Source organism: Lepisma saccharinum, chromosome 17 (genome assembly GCF_977018435.1).
Source record: "Lepisma saccharinum chromosome 17, izLepSacc3.1, whole genome shotgun sequence".
Taxonomy (NCBI): domain Eukaryota; kingdom Metazoa; phylum Arthropoda; class Insecta; order Zygentoma; family Lepismatidae; genus Lepisma; species Lepisma saccharinum.
The window spans coordinates 58,926,086-58,948,047 of NC_139245.1; the positions used below are offsets into that span (position 1 = coordinate 58,926,086).

The 21,962-nt window shown below is 37.4% G+C and overlaps 1 protein-coding gene across 2 annotated transcripts in view; it reads left to right on the forward strand.

The window, feature by feature from the left end:
• The first annotated feature begins 1,370 nt into the window (after nucleotides 1–1,370).
• Nucleotides 1,371–21,962, forward strand: part of LOC146001315 (uncharacterized) — a 121,963-nt gene continuing 101,371 nt past the window's right edge. For both annotated transcript variants that reach the window (XM_083138624.1, XM_083138623.1), the window contains exon 1: nucleotides 1,371–1,517. The gene's annotated coding sequence lies outside the window, so the exon portion shown is untranslated. The remainder of the gene's footprint in view (nucleotides 1,518–21,962) is intronic.

A 21,962-nucleotide genomic window follows, 5' to 3' on the forward strand; every position in this document is an offset into this window, starting at 1 on the left:
GATGTGATCATTTTATGCCTAGCCATGTAATGTATATTTTCACACACATTTAGATATATTAAACACAAACTTACTAAAAAATATAAATGAAAACACGTAGTGCAATTGCATAAAATTCACAGTAGCTATAGAGCATTTTTGTGTCATGTAGGACTACTAAATTTTTTACACAAACCACGATCTATCTCTGTCATAAAATGTGTACCCTAAATGCATTTCTTACGAGTACAAAAATATCGATAACTGGGGGAATTATCGTTTACACTACTAATTGTCATTTTGGAATGTGTTCCAACTAGGTAGAGAAAATATTTCTCTAAATATTAACAACATTTCTTTAAATATTTACAACACATTCCAGGGCCAAACTTGAAATAACGTGAATAACGTGTTGGCTTTTTCTACAAATATATATAATTTCAACATGTTTGAATTTTCTACAATTACATAAATGTTAACGCTCTATGATGTTTTAAGAACACGTAAAAAATATCCAAATACAAATAACTTACCTTATTACTACTGAAGAAATGAATTAATGAGATACTGAATTCCTGGCATTTGAAACTACACGCGCCATATTTCCTACTACAAGACTCACTTGCTGACGTCACGGTTGTGTTTCGGGGCCGGTCTTTTACGTCGGCTACGGCATAAAACTATGTGACGTAGCAGGTCAACATTTGCTACTATGTTGAGCGATCCTGGAGGCGCCCATTGTTGTGTAAGGTATTTTTAAAGTATTTTTTTCAACACTAACAAGTACTTTTCCGAAATCGAAACACTGCTAAATACTTTAAGAAAGGTTCAAATTTCGTGTGACAATGATTGCCAAAGTCCTACGGTAGTTAGTGTTTCATCAAAATGTACAATTTCCAGACGTGATCCCCGGTTTTTTACAACTTTCATGCACAATAGAGTTGGAAACATTGATATTCGAAAACAAAAGAAGCGTTACCATTCGCAAAGCAAGCGATATCGCACCGTGACGTGCATTAAGGAAAATGGTTTATTTTAGCAGAAAAAGTGTTTGTTTTCGTGCAAAAAGCATAATGGCACCTTCCACTATGTTCCGCAATACATAATTGATGAAACATTGTTCGTTAGCCCCACAAACCATTGACGTTAGCCCCAAAAACCATCCACGGGTAGCCCCACGAACCATTCACACAAGGTTAGGTTCCATTAGCACCCATTTCACCCCTAAATTCATCGAAAAACCATTTTCCTTTCTCGACAAAAAAAACGCACGTTTCTCGAAGAAAAAAAAGTGCATTTCTCGAAAAAAATCGCACGTTTGGAAACCCTGATTCCACTAGCGAGATCGCGTGACTTCCGATGCTAGAGCCATCTGCAGGTACATCTTGGAAACAACAGCATGAAGTTGTCGTTTTTCACAAAATGCGCAATATTATTACATGAAAAGTGATTATTTATTGTTCTGCTGCATTGTACGATGAAGTTTTAGGAAGAATATATTTCGATGAAGGTTATAAACCTTGGAGAAACTCATTTCCGTAAGTAGTTTCTTGTGTAAAATTGAAGAAATGTGTCTCCGATGTATGAATCTATTACCACTTCCTATCCCATGCAATGTGTAGCTTACATATAGCCTACTTCCTTCACGATTCCATGTTCAATTAAAAAATCTCATGGATCTTCAATAACCAGGAACATTTTCACAACGCAACCTTGACACATCATCCTGTCAAAGTACTGCGTGGTTGCTACACTGACAGCGGGTTACATAACCGAACACACGGAACATTTACGTCCGTGAAGTTAGCACCGAATTGAAACGAGAAGTAAGCGACCTGAACGCAGCTGAAGCTAAGGATATAGATGGTAGCTCAGGGTTGCCAGGAGTGTAAAAAAAAGCCATCCAATTCAAGAGAGCCGGAAAATTATGCAAATAGCAGTTTATGAATTTATATTTGTTTTCGGGTGGGGGGGAATACACGAAAGTCACCGATATTACAAAAATGGGTACTAATTTACTATCCTTCGGACACATTTATTTATTTGTAGAGAAGAAACTACTTACCGTAATAAGTTCCTGTAGCATTGTCGAACATCGGGAAGGTGTTTTGTGTGATTTGGGAATGTTTCAGAGCTGAAATTCATGTTGTTCGTTGAAAATTAATTCTCCGACGGATATAGCGTTTGGCGCGTACATCTTCCGACACCATCACGTTCGTACACCTTCGTACACCATCACCTTCGTACACCGTCGTGACTATCATGACGCGTCGTGATTGTGTTTTGTTGTTGTGCAGTGTTTCGAACTCCCTGCGTTTGCGACGAGAGTTAGAACTGTGGATCGAGGGTTTGGAGAATGACGTGTGGTGGGTGTGTTGTAAAGTTTGTGGCGGGTGTGGACAAACCATTGGCGCGTGGATAGGTTAGTAGGGCCACGCAAAGGTTTCAATAGTTAAAAAGATAGCTCCACGAACCATTGGCGCTAGCCCCACGAACCATTGGCGCGTGGATAGGTTAGTAGGCCACGCAAAGGTTTCAATAGTGAAAAAGAAAGCCCCACGAACCATTGGCGCTAGCCCCACGAACCATTGGCGCGTGGATAGGTTAGTAGGCCACGCAATGGTTTCAATAGTGAAAAAGAAAACCCCACGAACCATTGGCGCTAGCCCCACGAACCATTGGCGCTAGCCCCACAAACCATTGGCGCTAGCCCCACGAACCATTGGCGCTAGCCCCACGAACCATTGGCGCGTGGATAGGTTAGTAGGCCACGCAATGGTTTCAATAGTGAAAAAGAAAACCCCACGAACCATTGGCGCGTGGATAGGTTAGTAGGCCACGCAATGGTTTCAATAGTGAAAAAGAAAACCCCACGAACCATTGGCGCTAGCCCCACGAACCATTGGCGCTAGCCCCACAAACCATTGGCGCTAGCCCCACGAACCATTGGCGCTAGCCCCACAAACCATTGGCGCTAGCCCCACGAACCATTGGCGCTAGCCCCACAAACCATTGGCGCTAGCCCCACGAACCATTGGCGCGTGGTTAGGTTAGTAGGCCACACAATGGTTTCAATAGTGAAAAAGAAAACCCCACGAACCATTGGCGCTAGCCCCACGAACCATTGGCGCTAGCCCCACAAACCATTGGCGCTAGCCCCACGAACCATTGGCGCTAGCCCCACGAACGATTGGCGCTAGCCCCACGAACCATTGGCACGTGGTTAGGTTAGTAGGCCACGCAATGGTTTCAATAGTGAAAAAGAAAACCCCACGAACCATTGGCGCTAGCCCCACGAACCATTGGCGCTAGCCCCACGAACCATTGGCGCTAGCCCCACAAACCATTGGCGCTAGCCCCACGAACCATTGGCGCTAGCCCCACGAACCATTGGCGCGTGGTTAGGTTAGTATTCCACGCAATGGTTTCAATAGTGAAAAAGAAAACCCCACGAACCATTGGCGCTAGCCCCACGAACCATTGGTTCGTGGATAGGTTAGTTGAGTTAGGTTGGGGTACATAGTTAAAATTTGGTGTCAGAACGCGAAAAATAAAGTTAAAAAGAAATAGATCTGATTAAGTTTGTCGACGGGCATTTCTTGGGTTCCGAAGGTTGAAACACTGCATAACAATTGAAAATCGAGAAAAACAAGGCCGATGCGTCATTCCTACGCGTTATTATTTACGAAGGTGTGCGCGCCATGTTGTGTGTGAGGCAAACGGAAAGGTAGGAGGAAGAAGTAGTCGTTAGGTGAAAAATTGCTCTTAGTTTCATCAAACCAACGTCAATACACGTTCAGGAATGTTCCGCGAAGCAGATACGTAAGTTTGAATGTCAAAAATTTGGCAAAAGAGAAGCCGGACGCGCAATTATGTAGGAAGGTGTACTCGCGATATTGTGTCTCAGGCAAGGGAAAACCTACCAGAAAGACGTTCTGGTAATGTGAAAAATTGCAATTAATTTCATCAAAACAACGTTAATACACCTTCAGGAATGTTCCGCGAAGCAGATACGTAAGTATCAATGTCAAAAATTGACGAAACCGAAAAAATAGAGGTGTCCGAAGGATAGTAAATTTTTACCCAAAAATGTATGCACGTACGGATAAAAATGCAATTGTAATGGGTAAATTGAAAAAAAAAACACCGCAAAAAAAAACGTAGGACATAGTCTACGGCAATGGTGGAATGAGCTATCGTGCAACGGAGATGCATGAATGACGAAAAATACCTTACTTACAGGCCAAATAAGTTGCACGAATTGAAAAAACAATTTCCCCGGCTTCAGAAAGTCCACAAGAACTCAATTCCGTAAGTACTTTCTCGTCTTTTCTTCTGTAAATTTCAAGAAATGTCTCTCCGGCTTATCTAATCGTTACCCAATCATGTTTGATGGTATGAACAAATGACATTCGGCATTTGTTTGGTTTTCTACAGCATTGTCACACTGTTCCTTCGTTACTTGCAGAACATTAGTTGTTGCTTCGTTACTTGAAGATCATTAATCATTGAAGCATCGTATGGCAGACTTGGATTGTAGGTAGGTTTGGCAACGGTGTTTGAGCGTTCTTCTAGAAAAATGGCATTTTGCACAGTGAAGATGCTAGTGGTACAATACTTATATTTTGTGACAATATGTGCTCATTGGAAAAAGATTTAACTGATATCCCCAGAAAACTATTTCTGGTGAGGTTAGGGTAAGAAACTATCTTCAATTTTGTTATTATTTGGTATATTCACTAATTTTGGCCTCCTAATCAGTACCAAACCATGCAAGGGTAGCGCCACAAACCATTTCCGGTTAGGTTAGGTTAGGGAAGCATAGTTAAAATTTCGTTCGCAAAAAAAAAAAATCGATATTCGCGATTTCCAGATGTAACCTCCTCATTTTAACAACAGATTCGTGATTAGAAGGCCAAATTTAGTTAGTATCCCAAATATTAACAAAATTGGAGACATTCTCTATATTCTGCATTCGCTCCCATTTTACTTCATTTCCACAAGCCAAAATCAACCGAAAACACATCAAAATCTTCATTAACCATGCAAATTATTTCACTTTCTCTAGGAGGTTCGAAGGTACCTGATACCTCGACAGCAAGTGTCTTAGACTAGTAGGAATGAATGTGGATGTAAATCGGAACCTTAGTAGAATGCATTTAGGGACTTTATTTGAATAGTACGAGACCATACCTGACCTGCCTAACCTAACCATGAAAGTTTATTGAACAAAATCTTAAGAAAAAACTCCACAGTATCGAACCATGTAAAAATTGTGGTAACAGTTCGATCTCCGCTGAACGGATTTCTTCATTTTTACAGAAGAAACTACTTACGGAAATGAGTTTCTTTAGCATTCTGAAAGTTTGTGAAGGTATTTTCGGTACTACTTTACTATACCGGAGACACCTATGAATGATTTATTTCGCAATTTTTTACATTTCTAACGTACTATTCCGCATTGCAGAACATTTCTTTAGGTGAAATAATGAATTTCTAACGAAAATAACTTACATTAACGAGTACTTACTGTTGTTCCTTATTTCCCACAAACCATCCACAGGTAGCCCCAAAAACCATTGACATTAGGCCAAAAATTCACGATAGCCCCACGAACCATCACGGGGATGAGGTATGCATACTAGGTTAGGTTCCATTAGCACTCCTTTCGTTCAATTTAGCATATACGGACAATACGAGAGCGTATTGTGCTCTCGTGCAGAAAGCAAATGGCGGCAGCAGCAATAGCGCGTCGGAAATAGATTTTCGTAGAAAACCACATGCATTCGCATTAAAATGGATCAAAACTACATTCCCGAACATCAACAACGCCACAGAAAATGATTTGCGTAAGTACTTTCTCCTGTAAATTTGAAGAAATCCGTCTCCCGTATAGTAAAGTGTATTTTCTTCCATTGTGGAATTTATTCGACCGGGAATTCATGTATTTTTGAAGAAAAATATCTCTCCGACGCACGATGACCGTTGCTTGTATTTGTCAACCGTATATTTCACGTATACAGACGTAACCCCCTGTCAGTGTTTCCAACCTCGCGTTTCTTTTGCAAGAAATGAAGATGATTTTTTTTTTTTTTTAAGCTGTATCGCATTGTTTAGGAACAAAATTTTAACTATGCTTGCCTAACTTAACCTAGCCGGGAATGGTTTGTGGGGCTATCCGTCAATGGTTTTCGAGCCTATCAATGAATAGTTTTTGGGGCTATCCGTGAATATTTTTTGGGGCTGTCCGTCAATAGTTTGTGGGGCTATTCAGGTATTTTTCGGTTACAAAGGTTGGAAACGCTGCATACCCACATGATCCATGATGGGACTCAAGCTGTGCCTGCCATATTGTGTGTTACGGAATACAAAAAGGAAGAACAATAATTACCATTAATGTGAAAAATTGAAATTATTTTCGTGAAAAAAGCAAAATGCCACCTTGAAGAATCTTTCGCAGTGCAGAATAGTTAAGTATGAATGTTAAAAATGACAATATAAACGAGTGAGAGGAGCGGTGGAGATCGAACTGTTACCAAAATTGCATTCGTCTCGTGATGACATTACAAAAAAAATCTAGAGTTGGAAGTGGTTGAAAGAACTACTTTTTTTAAAAAAGAAAGGAGTTTTTGGTTGGGCTTTTTAACCTTTTTCATCAAAGTGGTTCAAATTAATGAAAATATTTTACTTGACTGAATTTTTCTTGTTTCATAGCTATCATTCATATCTCTACTGTAAAATTGTAAATTGAAAATACAACTTTTGACATGGATAACATGTACGTGGGTCGTTCAATATATAAGTTTCCGTATGCTGTACATTTTTTTCTTTTTAAGGTACATTAGAAAACCATACATACATGTGTAGGAGGATGCTTCCTCACTTCTCCACATAATCCCCATAGAGATTCAGACATTTGTTCCACCGTTGCACCAATTTGTCCATACCCTTTGCAAGAAAATCAGGGCTCTGGCTATTGAGCACTATTATCACATTCCGCTTCACTTCTTCATCTGTTTCGAAACGGTAACCTTGCAATTCAGACTTTAACACCGGAAAAAGATAGAATTCACTCTGCGCTAAATTGGAGCTGTATGGAGGGTGGGGCACCCGTTCCCATCCCAATTCTTCAATTTTGTGTTGTGTTTGCACTGCTGAGTGGGGTCGAGCGTCATCGTCAAGAAGAATGACACCAGCTGACAGGAGACCTGGTCGCTTATGTCGAATTGTGTTTTTCAGTTTATCCAATGAATGACAATAACGGTCAGCATTAATTGTTCTTCCTCGCTCCAAAAAGTCCATAAGCAGAACAACCTTAGCATCCATGCTTCTGAACTCCTTATGACCTGAGCCCGTGTTTTCCGAACAAGCATTTACTTTTCGCTCTTGAGCGCATGCACCTTCACGTCCGATAACGAATCGATTGTTGTTCCTTGTAGACGAAAGATGGCGCTTGTCAACCATGTGCTTCTTTTTAATGGCATTGCTTTATACAATATTTTATAGCACAGAGAAACTTATATATTGAACGTCCCTAGTACACGGAGCAAAAAAGGAAGAAAAAGAAAAGCACTGCCCTAGAGCACGGTGGTCTAAAAAATGAGACAGAAACTGAAATAGGTTGGGCACAAATGACAAAGAAGAAAATCATTAAAAGATCTGACTTTCTCTCAATAAAATTTTGTTTAAGTCCACTTTATGCTCAGATATGCTAATTGGGATTGGACCTACAGCTTAAAATGGGACCTGAACCTCTGTGCGTCCATTGTGGATTGAAGTTTGAAACCCTTGAATAGAAGGTGATGTCATTATTTTATAAACACTAAGTTGCTGACCAAGCCAGTTTATGAAGATATAAAAACACTGAACATGTAACGTTTCAACCCTGTATCAGGGTCTTCCTCAGACAAAGAACTAAACTAAAAAAATAACTATGTTAATAAACTAATTATTTTATGCACTCAGGAAGGTTATAGGTATACAGTGAGTCACATAATTATTCGGACACACAGTAAATTTCTAACGTTTAAGAGCGGGAAGGGAGTGAAATCTGTATACAACGTTGAAGTTGATTTTTGTTTAAAAAATGTCATGTTTAGCACAAAATTGGACGATAAAAAGTTAAAAAACGAACTTCAGCAACAATATAACGAAGGATGAATCCCTACCATTGCAAAAATAGTGCCACAAAATTATTCGGACACATAGTAAATGTTAACGTAAGTTTGCGATACAGTGACAGTTTCGATTTACGGATTGATTGATACTCTGTTCATATATATTAACTCTGGTTTCCTGTAGGTTTCTATAGCAATTACGATCGCGTTTTGTTTAACAAAGTTGTGATATAAGAACATTTTCTATGTAGAAATGGGGCGAAGAGGAAAGGAAAGTTCATTTGAACAACGTCAGTTAGTGATATGGCACCACGCTAAGGGCAAAACTTAACGTGCAATTGCCTCAATGTTGAAAATGAAAAAAAGTACAGTTGCAGATATTATTAAGCGATTTAAAGATGATGACAGGATCGAGTCCCATGGTCATACAGGGAGACCAAGAGTTTTTTCCCCCAGAGAAGAGACAGTAATCGTGAGGAAATTTAAAAAGAACCCAAAGATGAGTGCTCCAATGGTGTGTGCTGAGGTAGTTGAGAAGTGTGGAAAGCATAGTCATCCTGAAACTATACGAAGAGTGCTCAGAAGGGAAAACTATCATGGCCGTGTAGCTAGGAGAAAGCTATTTGTAAGTAAGCCAAACAGGACAAAAAGACTGGTGTTCGCAAGGAACACTTAGGAAAGGATCAGACATGGTGGAATCGGGTAATTATCACTGACGAGAGTAAATTCAATATTTGTGAGTCAGATGGGAGGGTAACAGTGTGGCGTAAACCAAATGAGGAGCTCCGAGGGAAAAATTTGCAAGCAACAGTGAAGCAAGGGGGTGGTCACGTAATGGTTTGGGGCTGCATGTCGGCCCAAGGCGTTGGTAAATTGGCTTTCATCGAACAGACAATGGACAGGTACCGTTACCTTGACATTCTGAAGTCAAATCTAAAGACTAGTGCTGTAATGATGGGCATTCTTTGTAACTTTATGTTTTATAAAGATAATGACCCGAAGCACACTTTCCACGTAGTACAAGAATGGTAATTGTACAATTGCCCAAAAGTGCTCCATCCTCCACCGCAGTCTCCAGACTTGAACCTCATTGAGCTCCTCTGGTGTAAGTTGGAAAAAGAAGTGAGGCAAACACCTATAACCTCGAAGGCAGACCTCAAGGAAAGACTTCAACATGAATGGGCCAACATATCGCCAGTGTACACCAGAAAATTGGTAGAAAGTATGCCAAATCGTTTATCCTAGGTGTTAAGAATGAAAGGGATGCCTACCAGATACTGACATTTCCGTTCGTTGATTTTGAAGCGTGTTTTCCTGTTTCTCCTTCCATGTGTCCAAATAATTTTGTTTAACCCACAAAAAATGTTTGTTTTGTTTAATGAAAATATTCTACTAATATATTATATTAAACATAATTGAAGATAATTAACAGTGTGCTCATATTGTGTTTTGTTTGTTAAATAAATATTAAACATTTATCATCGTATTATATCACGACTACGTCAGTAAATATTCAGAAATCTTATCTGTCCGAATAATTATGTGACTCACCGTATGTCTGGCCATTTTCCAACAGTACTCTGAATTGTAAGTTACTTGGGGATTTAAGTTGCCCTTGTAGTAGCATACTGATCTCAAGTATTAAATGGGGCTATATACACATGTAGTTTTGCATTCATACTATGAATGGTAAAGTTTTAAATTGTCTTGAAACATATAATTTAGTTTAATATTAACATTTGCTTATTTTTTTGTGACATGAACGACACAAGTTTGTGAAAGTGAAAATTTATTTTAAGTTTATTTTATGCTCAGATAGTCTAAACAGAATTGGGGGTACCTTTTTAAAATTGAATCCAAATCTTCATGCAATATGTCTCCACTGAGGGTCAAACCTGGTACTCATGCATTACAAGATAATGCCGTTACCACTATGAGATTGGGTAGATGCATACATAAAACTCACGTATGGCAAAAATAAATTAGTAGCTACAAAAAGTCACGCAACCAAGATTTTGACTGTACATAACTTTTGTACAAAAAGGGATAGACATAATAAATCTTACATTGGGTATTAATTTTGTCCATGCGGATATTTTTTAAACATTAAACTATAAAATCGTGCTGTTCATGAACATTCAGTTTGGATAAAAGTTACTAAGGTGTAAAATAGTGCTGCATATTCACACTGAAGAGACATGCGACATGTGTCGCTTGGAAACATACCCTTAGTAATCAATGCAACCTTTCGAACTGAAGAGACATGGCAAGATGCACGTGTCGCTTATGTGTCTCTCAGACTGTGCAATTTTCTCAATATTGTGCATCGTGTCGCTTCAGTTTGTTGTTCGCATTTGCGCAGTGAATGCTTCACTCAAACGAACTATATTTAGACTTTAGAAGAGAGCCCAACCGGATGCCTTAACAATGTATTTGAAGCTCAAATTTGTTGATATAATAACGTATCGATATGTACAATCCTTTAACAATGTTTAAAGATTTAATCACAATGTTCTTTTCGTTTTATCAATTTTTTTGATGCAGTTATGGGCTGTAATTTGCTTTCAATATCATGTAAAGAGTCAGTGTTTTCGCCATTTGCGACGTGACTGTTTATATTTGAAAAATCCAGTATGTGGAGGCACTTTAGTCAAAATTGGTTCAGTCAGCATGGTCAAGTAATCTAGTGCATTATTTCTCAACCGCCAGGCTGCGACCCGATACCGTGCCCTCGAATCAAGTATACTGAGCTGTGAAAGGTTCTGCTGAAAAATGGTTGACAACTATCATAATCCCAATATCATATTTGAGTTGTGAATTTTCATTTCTGAAGTTCATTTTATGCACAAATATACTTATCAGGACTCGACCTACAGTTTAAAGTGGGACCCGCACCACAATGTGCCTCCACCGGTTATCAAACCTGGTATCACTTAATTACAAGGAGACAACATTACCACTTGGTCATTGATATTTTTATATTTGTCAATAATTCTACAAACTAGAACTTAGATACATGTTAATTCATGCATAAAATCTTTATTGCTGTAAACGTATTTACGAGGAAAATTCTTGGGCTAAGGGCATTGACTTAAAAAAAAAAATATATACCAGGACATGATTGATTGATTAATTAGCATCCGTTCAACTTTTACAAAGTTTGGAATTGTCACATTGTACATGTACAAACAGAATACATCTATGAAACTACAGGCATAATACATAATATAAATTACAAGAGATAAAATACAATTTGTGTTTGTTTCATCTTCTATGATATTATACAACAGCATCAAATAGTCACCTATATTTGCATCTAGATAAGTGGAACCAAACTGCAATCAAAGCTACAAAGGAAAATAAACTATAAATACTGATGATAGTGCATGCATTTTCATTTTATATTATTTTTGTTGTTCCTGCCACTTTCGATATCAATGTACTATTGTACTGTGTAAAAACAGTGTTCCCTTAGGAATCTTTTTAGATTTAACTTGCATACTGGTAATGAATTTATGTCTTTGATTGTATTTGGTAGCATGTTAAATAAGCGTATTCCATTATATGTTACCCCTTTTTCGTAGAATGTGGTGTTGTGCAGTTCCATATGTAAGTCATTCTTCCCCCTTGTGTTGTATGTGTGGTAGTCCCTATTTACTGCATATATATTTTGACAAATATTCATGAGTGTTAGGATTTCATACAGCTATATGCATGGAACTGATACAATCTGTAGTTCTTTAAATAATGGTTTGCATGGTGCATCTGTTGGGGTGTGTGCTAAAATTCTAACTGCTCTTTTTTGTAATCTGAATAATGTAATGCTTTTGTTCATGTTCCCCCAGAAAATTATGCCATACCGCAGTACAGAATGAATGATGCCATAGTATTGTGTTTTTGCTGCTTCTAGATTTACTACATTTCTTACTGTTTTTATTGCATAACAAAATCCACTAATCTTGTTTGCCGTAGTTTCAATATGAAGATCCCATTTTAAATTTTCAGATAGTTGTACACCAGGAAATTTGATGTTAGATACATATTCTATGCTTTGATTTTGAAAGTTAATTTCTGGTGCTTCACTGCTACAGCTGTTGATTTGAAATCTGATTGCATTTGTTTTTATAGTATTTACCACAAGGCCATTTTGGTACTGGTGCGATCTCGCACAAATACTTTTCACTCGTTTCTTTCCTCATTTTTAACATTCGTACTTGCCGATTATGCATTGTGAAAGGTTCTTGAAGGTGAGATTTTGCTCTTGTGAAGAAAATAACTTCAATTTATCACATTAACAGTAATTCTTGTTCTTGCTTTCTGTGCTTGCATACCACAAGATGGCGGCCACATCTTGAGTAGTATGGTGAATGGTCAGTGGGTATGCAGTGTTTCCAACCTTCGTAATCGAAAAATACCTACTTTGGTGTTTCTGATTTCAGATTTTTCCCGGGTTCGAACCCCAAAAAACCATTGACGGATAGCCCCACGAACCATTTCCAGCAAGGTTAGGTTCGGTTAGGTTAGGCAAGCATAGTTAAAATTTTGTTTGTAACACAATGTGATACAGCTTTAAAAAATAAACGAAATTCTTGCAAAACAACCGTGTGGTTGGAAACACTTGAAGGGGGTTATGTCATGGAACGTACGCGACTTCTGGTTACCGGGTAGCGTCGGAAAGATACTTTACTTGAATTTGTGGTCAAATTTATTACACAATGGAAAAAAATACATCCACAACCTTTAAACAATCTATATAAACTCAATTCCATAAGCACTTTCTCCTGTAAAAATTAAGAAATTCGTTTGTGCGAGATCGCACTGTTACCATTATTTTTCTATCCACTCTGAGATGTGTGTGATTGTATTCTTTATGTTGTGCTTTAAGAGTTCTGTGTTTGTTCCTGCTATGAGAATGGTTGTATCATCTGCAAAGAGTGTTGCATTTGCATGTCTGCAGTTTTGTGGAAGGTCATTAATGTAAATTAAAAAAAGGAAGGGTCCTAAATTGGATCCTTGGGGCACAGCACATGTAATACATTGTTTTTCTGATCGATAGTTTCCCTTGTTATTAGCCTCATTGATGTGAGTTATTTCTACTATTTGATTCCTGTCATTTATATATGATTTACGCCATTCTTTTGCTACTCCCCTGATCCCGTATTGATCCATTTTATTTACCAAAATTTTGTGGTTGCCAGTGTCAAATGCTTTTGTTGGATCAAGAAAGAGCCCTACATAGTGTTCTTTTTTATCAAAAATTTCTCTAATTGCTTCTGTGAATATCTGTATAGCAGATTGTGTAGGTTTTCTTTTGCAAAAACCGTGTTGCTCTTCTGAAATGATGGAAAATTTGTTGAAAAATGTTATTATTCTATTGTACATAACCCTTTCAAGTATTTTTGAGATGACCGGGAAAAGAGAAATTGGTCTGTAATTACTGATTTCATTTTTTGACCCTTTCTTGTGCAAAGCTTTTACTATGGCAGTCTTCAACTGTTCAGGATATTTACTAGTAAATAGACTTAGATAAACTACATGGGATATTGGTCTGGATAGTTTGGCTGCACATATTTTTAATTACAATGTCAGGTATCTCATCAATGCCAGCAGAATATTTGTTTTTCAAGCGACAAAAAATTATCTACATATTTCCTTGTTGTCTGTAGGGAGTAAGTATATACTAGAATCTACTTTAGTTATATCACTAGTTTTATAATTTTGTTTTCAAATGTTTTTTGTTGTTTTTTCTACTATCCCAGTAAAGTATTTATTGAAATTTGATGCTACATCTTGGGGATTGACAATGCCTTTGTCTTTGTGTTTTAGTGTAATGTTGTCTTTGTATTTTTCTTTCCCTACTATACCTAATTTGGTTTTCGCAATACACCACAAGGTTTTTTGTTTGTTATTTGAGTCTAGGATCATATTGCTATTGTAGTCCTTTTTTGTTTTCTTGACTGAGTTTTGAAGCTCTTTTCTTTTAGATAAGCATTGAATGTTTCTCTTTTGAATTGGTGTTTGCGTTTATTCATTATGATGAAATGAAGATTGAGAACTATTTCTCTAGTATTTAGGTATTAGCTTTATCTAGGCTGGAAAGTCAAGCATATACAGTTTGATGTCATTGCATATTATATCTCAGTTTTCTCATGTACAACATGCCTCTCCAGAGTTTCAGTAACTTGTACCAATTTTACAATGCGATTAAGATGTAACAATGTCTATTGTTATGTTTTTTCGGGTGACTAATAAAATGATTAATGCAATTATATCAGCATCGTGTGAACTGAGCAAGAAACAAGTGTTGCTTGCTGTGTGTCGTGTGCATCTTGTCTCTTCGGCAGGGTTGGCAAAGTTTGTGTTTTTCTTTTAAAAAGAAACAAAACAGTTTTTTTTTTGTTTTGAACATGCTTTAAATGTTTTAAACAAGAACAAAAAAACATGTTTTAAACAAATGAAGCATTTTAAACATAATGGCAAGAAGACTTATTTTCTAAGAATAATGATTAATAAAGAATGTGTTAATCATCCAAGGTTGGACTGTGTTCCTATTATAAAGTAAATACTTGACTAACTTCTTAAAATACACATGTATTTTAATCTTAAATCTCGCATGTAGGTTGTTCGAAAATCTTCAACTAATCCACAGTTGCCAGACCCACTGAGTCTGCGTGGTAGCTACTCCCTTTTTTTAAAATATATTTTATCGTGAATGCAACTGACATTATCAACAATGTGCACATTTTGCAGTGTGTTAAGTGAGGAATAAAACAGTTTCATTCATGTAGTACTCATTTTTTTTAAATAATTTAAACACCTGTAAAAAAACAGCCAGGTGATTTAAATGTTTAAACAAGTTGTTTTAAACATGCCAACTCTGCTCTTCAGTGAGAAACACTCGTGTCACTTCGGTGTGAAACTCTTGTCGCATGTCATGTGTGTCTTCAGTGTGAATTCTACCTAATAGTTTGCACGGGCAAAACGAGCGGCATATGCTCAAAGACCAGTAGTTTACATATAACTAATTTGTCTGTGGCAGTGGACCCTCAAGTATGGATCGTAAAGTGAAAGACATAGCGAATAATCATCTCCATGTTTGACTGGCTCTCGGCCCCTGATTTTCACTTATTAAAATCTAACTATTGGTCATAATGTAATGAAATTTGCTACGGACATACCTTGGTATATGATTGATGTGATCAGCACCATGCATCTGGCTGCTTCCCCCCCCAGGGTTTCCTCCATGTACCCATTTTATAAGATGTTGGGTGGATGCCAGAGATCCTTGAACAGTTGGATAAATCCCGGGTTTTGCACATGGTAGTCAAGATGCTCTAATGACAACTACTGTGACTCTTTATCAATACATAGCAATATTTGAAAATGAATAGATGGCTATGAGTTGAAACTACCGGGGCACATTTTCACATGTATATTTCTATGATTATTGTCATATTGATGTGATATTTGATTCTATACACTCGACCATAGCATCCTCGAATGTGGGAGACTCGAACAAGTATCATCAATCGAAAGTGGTCTCATGTGGTACTCTAGCGCAAAAGAACAAGTTTTAGTATGAAGTGAGATCAAACATGGATAAGAGACAGCTGTGGAGTCACTTGAAAAAGTTATTCAATGTGTATATGTATGGTCTCTGTGGGTATTTACTGAATTGATAAAAGAACGATAATTTTTAGGTATTACAGACAATTTATGGGGTTAATTATGGCTTACTCATGAAGAAGCTTTTTTTGTTTTGTTAGGAGGTGTACTGGCAACATTGGTCATGTCAGAGAGCAGTATCAGGTGTGCCTGACATCTGGTTATGTTATTCAGTCAGATGAAAGAAAAGATTTGAAATTAACCACATAAATCATCTGTAATATGTAAACATTTATTGTTCTTTTATCAATTTGGTAAATACCCACAGAGACAGACCATTGATTTACATTGAAAACCTTTTGCAAGGGACTCCCTGTATTTTTTCTATGTTCGTTTCCCCTTCATACATAAACTTTTCCCCCATACTGAATGTTCATGAACAGCACACTTTTCTAGTTTAATGTTTGAAAAATATCCAAATAGACAAAATTAATACAGAGTTGAAGATTCGTCTCTATATAACTATTTGACCAGTTGCTTGACTTTCTGGACGTCCTGTAGAAGAAATGGCAAATATGTGTCTTCTCGTTGCTACACCATGTACAATTATTTAGCTAATTGCTAAATATGACATTAGGAACCTCTAAACTCTTAACTAACACCAATTGAAATGGGTTAGCAGCAATTGGTAAAAAGTCAATGTTCCTGGTTTTTACCTAAGAAGCCAGCTTTTTATCGGAAGTAGAACTGACCATTCAAAAAAGTCGGCTTTTTTTCCAACTCTAAATAAAACAAAAGGAACTTGGGCTATTTCAATTTCTATTCATGTCTCATAACATACTTTGTAGTTTTAGTGATTAATTACTGCATGTTTGCTTTAGAATAGCTTTTCCTTCCATACACTGCTGTACGATTTGTTTGTTGCTGTTTTTGTTATGGACTGTTGCTGCCATCTAGGTCACATTTGTGCAGATCGGAGGGATTTCATAAGTTAGGTGGATCAGATTTCGCACTTTTGCATTCAAATAGTGTCCCTAGTAGAGTTGAAAGTGGTTGAAAAACAAGGGTTTTTTGTGGATATAACAGAGGTTTTCTATTCCGTGGCTTTTTTGGTTGGGCTTTTTTCGCAAAAGTGTCTCAAATCAATGAAAATACAGGAGTAGGTCGGTTCTTTCTGAGAGTTATCTTAATATTTCAGTAGGCTTATTAAATATATCTATGTAGTATAAACATATTTGCATAACTAGAGTAGTTTGTATGTGTTTTTAATAGAACATAATGGTATGATATGATTTTCAATGTTTGAAATTGCCATACAAACGTGTACATGAAGCAAAAAAGAAAATCCTGCTCTACCTTTTGAAAATCTAGTATCAGATCTATTTACATTAAATTTTGTGTTTAGTAAAATATATATTTGTATTCTGGCTTTCCAGTACATCATGTATAATTTTGGTTAAATGGCTGCTAAACCTGGTCACGTAGCAACTAGTGATGTATTTTGGCTGCTTGTTGCAGTGGTTCTCGACCTTTGTGAGACAACAGCTCAGTACATTTATTTCTTACAAGTCCATGCCCTGATCCCATCTATTTCACTCATAAATACATTTCTGATTTTTAACTTTATATGGAAATTAATATTAATATATCAAGTATGGCATAATCATAGTTCAATTATGTATAGACTTGCTTATATTTAAAAATTAGTCGTCAACCTCTGGGTGCACCAGACTTTTTGTGCCCCAACGGTTAAAAAACACTGGCACTAAAACTGAAGTATAGAAGCAAATAAGATGCCTCAAATCTGGACTGGACCTACAGTTTGAAATGAGATCTGAAGGACTCTGCCTCCACTGAGGCAGACCTCAGACCTCTTCTTATTACAAGGCAACAGCATTACTTTATTCCACTCCAGATCCCCATTCATGATATAAAATAACCTTCTGTCAAAAAGCTGGCCATTTTCCATCAACAGTACTTGCAATTTGTTCTCTGCGATGTACAGGCTAAATGAAATTTTAATCTCTTATGAAATAGCTAACAATCTTGTCAAGTATAGAGAATATTCAGACCGAAGCGACACATGCCAGTGGGGGGGGGGGGTCACATTGAAGTGACAAGTGACATGGACCCCTTCAGTCGGTGAGCAAGCATCGACCAAGCATGTACAAACAAGACCGAGGCTATATGGTGCACACCAATGAAAGAGCTTTCAGACTGAAGTCACAGATGACAAGCGACGCAGTCTCCTTTAGTATAAAGCAAAACATTCACTGTGCATGCAAGAACAACAGACCGAAGCAGCACGAGGCACACCATTGAGAAAACAGTGTAGTCCGAGCAACATGCAAGTGGCATGTTTAGCTTGTTGTCGCATTTCAATTCAAAAGGTTGAATAAATTACTAAGGGTCTGCTTCCAAGTGACACATGTCACTTGTTGCTTTGGTCTGAAAGTCCCCTGAGAAAACGGTACAGGCGACAAGCGACACTTGCAGCTTGTGTTGCTTCGGTTCGAAAGGTTGTATTTGCTTCTAAGGGTTGGTTTTCCATGAGCCACGTGTCGCTCCCATCTCAAAGCTCTGTTAAACAAGATATACACACACATTCACAAAATACGTATACTTCTCCATGTGTGTTGTAAACAGTAAAATTTTTTAATTGCCCTGAAACATCAAATATTTTGATATTAACATTTGTTTCATATTTTATGACATCAACATTTAAATTCAGACACAAACATGTAAAAGCTTGTTTTAAGTCCATTTCATGGTCAGATTTCCTCATCAGGACTACATGTTTAGTTATATAGTTTAGCTTACCCATGATGCCATATGGAAAACTTACATACCAGGAGGCAGCTCACAAGCCCACACTTTTTTTGATCACTAGAATTCAAGAAAACATTTTACTATTGAATCACTGCTGCCTTTGCTGTATATGTGCAGTTATTGATTAATTATAGTAATTACCCAACAGAAATCTTCTAGCTCCTAGACTATATGGAAACATCATCTTACCAGCAGAGGCTCTGTGAGGGTGTCACTACCCACACATATTGCTTATAGTATTTGATGCACTTTCATAAAATAAATATTTTGTAAGAACTGTAAGAGGTATTTACACTTTGCAGGATGGCTAGTCTATCCCATATTGCACTAGAAATTGTCGCTTCTCAATGAAAATAATAAATGTCATGCAGCGTATATTTGTCACTCAGTTGCATACATTCTGGTTTGAAAATGCCATTTTATGAGAATTCGTAGCATTCAAACAAGCAAAACACACAAATGTTTTTTTAAGTGCACTTTATGCTCAGATAGACTAATCGGGATTTAAATCTTTACATTTGTGATTTCAATGGGTATCACACCTGGGACCCTTTGAGACATGGTCTAAACGTCAATTGAGCAAAGTTTTCTGCGTAAAGATACACTGCGCCTAAAGTAACAAAACGTAAAAGAGAATACTTGTTGTTTAAGTCCACTTTATGCATTGATAGGCTAATTGGGACTGTGTTATTCTGTGTCAAATTGACTAATGAAAATAGTTTTGAACCTTTAGTATTCAAATCTAAAATATTTGTTTTTTCTTCTCCAAAGGGCAAAACTTCAGATTTTTTGGTCTTAGTTTTTTTAGCTATTGACTTAACCAAAAAGCAAAAATTGCAAAAATGTGACAATCGGTCTCAACTGAATATAAACTATATATATTTTCTCATTGCTAAATTGCTAAATTAAGAGAAAGACTCGCAGTGATAAATCATAAGCAACAAAATCTAAAAGTTCTAAAATTTAATACAGGAAAATTTGCTGATGAAAGAATTAAGAAAGATTATCAAATTAAACTGTCAAATAGTTTTGATGTTTTGCAGGATTTAAAAGATGATGAAAATATAAATGAAACAGATGTAAATAAGAATTTTGAGCACATACGTAATGCAATAGAATCAGCAGCCAAAGAAAATATAGGATACCATAAACCAAGAAAAAGTAACCCATGGTTTGATAATGAATGTCATAATCAAATAGAAATAAGGAATCAGGCTAGACTTAGGTGGTTTAATAACTCTGATGATACAAATCTAAGCAATTATAATACAATAAAGCGAGAAGTTAACCGCATGTTGAGTAGTAGAAAAAGAGATTACTTGAAAAGCAAAATTAACTAAATTGAAATAAACAGCAAAAACAAAAATATCAGAGATTTATATAAAGGTGTAAATGAATTTAGAAAGGGGTGGCAACCTAAAGTAAAATTGATAAAAGATAAAGACGGTGATTTTCTAGCTGACCCAAGCGATATTCTAAATAGATGGAAGAACTACTTTAATGACCTTTTAAATGTCCATGTAGGAGATAAATCAGAAGTAAATAAAGTCCACACAGCAGAACCTTTAGTTCCAGAACCTAACTTGACTGAAGTTAAGGATGCTATTAAAAGGCTAAAGAATAACAAAGCACCTGGCATTGATTTAATACCAGCTGAGTTAATTAAATATGGTGGAAATTCATTAATATGTGAAATTCATAAATTAATTTGTTTAATATGGAATAAAGAAGAAATCCCTCAACAGTGGAAAGAATCCATAATTGTTCCTTTGTTTAAAAAAGGTGATAAAATGAACTGCAATAATTACCGTGGAATTTCTCTACTCTCAACAACATACAAGGTGTACAACTTTGCTTCCGCCATTTTTCCCCAAAAATATGACGCTGTAATGAAAAACATTGCTTACCCAGGCATTATTCAAAGTATTGTCCATCGCTGGCCACTACTTTCTCCCATCTTTCGGGCAGCGTACGAATGCCACGTCTAAAAAATTGTTCATCTTTGAAGGCGATCCACGAATCGATCCAATTTTTGACTTCTTCATAAGATCGGAAGTGTTGGTCAGCCAGTTCATGAGCCATTGATCTAAACAGGTGATAATCATAAGGAGCAATGTCTGGAGAATAAGGCGGGTGGTGTAGGACGTCCCATCTTAATGTTTCCAAGTACGTTTTCACCACTTTGGCAACGTGGGTTCGTGCGTTGTCATGCTGCAAAATTACTTTGTCGTGCCTCTCACTGTATTGCGGCCGTTTGTCCTTCAATGCTCAGCTCAAACGCATTAATTGCGTTCAATAACGAGCACCTGTGATTGTTTCACTTGGGTTTAACAGCTCATAGTACACGACGCCGAGCTGGTCCCACGAAATGCAGAGCATGATCTTGGAGCCATGAATATTCGGTTTGGCCGTCGACGTGAAAGCATGGCCGGGATATCCCCATGATTTTTTGCGTTTTGGGTTATCGTAATGAACCCATTTTTCGTCTCCGGTCACAATCCGATGCAGAAATCCCTTCCGTTTTTGCCTCTGAAGCAACTGTTCACAAACACACAAACGCCGTTCAACGTCTCTTGGTTTCAGCTCATACGGGACCCAAGTTCCTTCTTTCTGAATCATACCCATGGCGCGAGTATTCACTCAGCAATGTCTCCAATTCTGCATCTTCGAAAACTTTCTGTCTTCCACCACTATGCCGGTCTTCGACGTTAAAGTCACCGTTCTTGAAGCGTTGAAACCACTCACGACAGGTTCTCTCACTTATAGCGTCCTCACCATACGTAGTGGAGAGCATTCGATGAACCTCAGCCGCAGTTTTCTTCATATTGAAACACATAAGTAGAACCTCCCGCAAATGGCGAGAATTTGGCTCGTACAGTAACATTTCAACTTCACGATGCACACACCACTCGACTAATGTTTGAAGGGGGTTATCTTGACAGAGGTCCAAGCTAACTGCGTGACGTCTGCGATCTGCTTCTTTCGACCGCTACTTCCTGTTGCCACCTGTCGGAAAACGGTGGAAGCAAAGTTGTACACCTTGTATAAAATATTATCTAACATTCTTTTAACAAGACTAACCCGATATGCTAATGAAATTATAGGTGATTATCAATGTGGATTTAAACGTAACAGATCAACTACAGATCAAATTTTTCACATCAGACAGACACTTGAATAAAAGTGGGAATATAATCAAAATGTCCATCAGCTATTCATTGATTTAAAAAAAGCATATGATTCGGTCAAAAGAGCCCGACCCTGTGGCCGAGTGGTTAGCACATCGCGCTGCGACGCCAAGGGTCCCGGGTTCGAATCCCGGTCGGGCTTGGTTGTTTGTGAATGTCCATTCATCAATTTCATCATTTCATCACTCATCCCCATCTTCGCAAATTAGCCAAGAGGCACAAAACGCGAAGTAAAATAAACTAA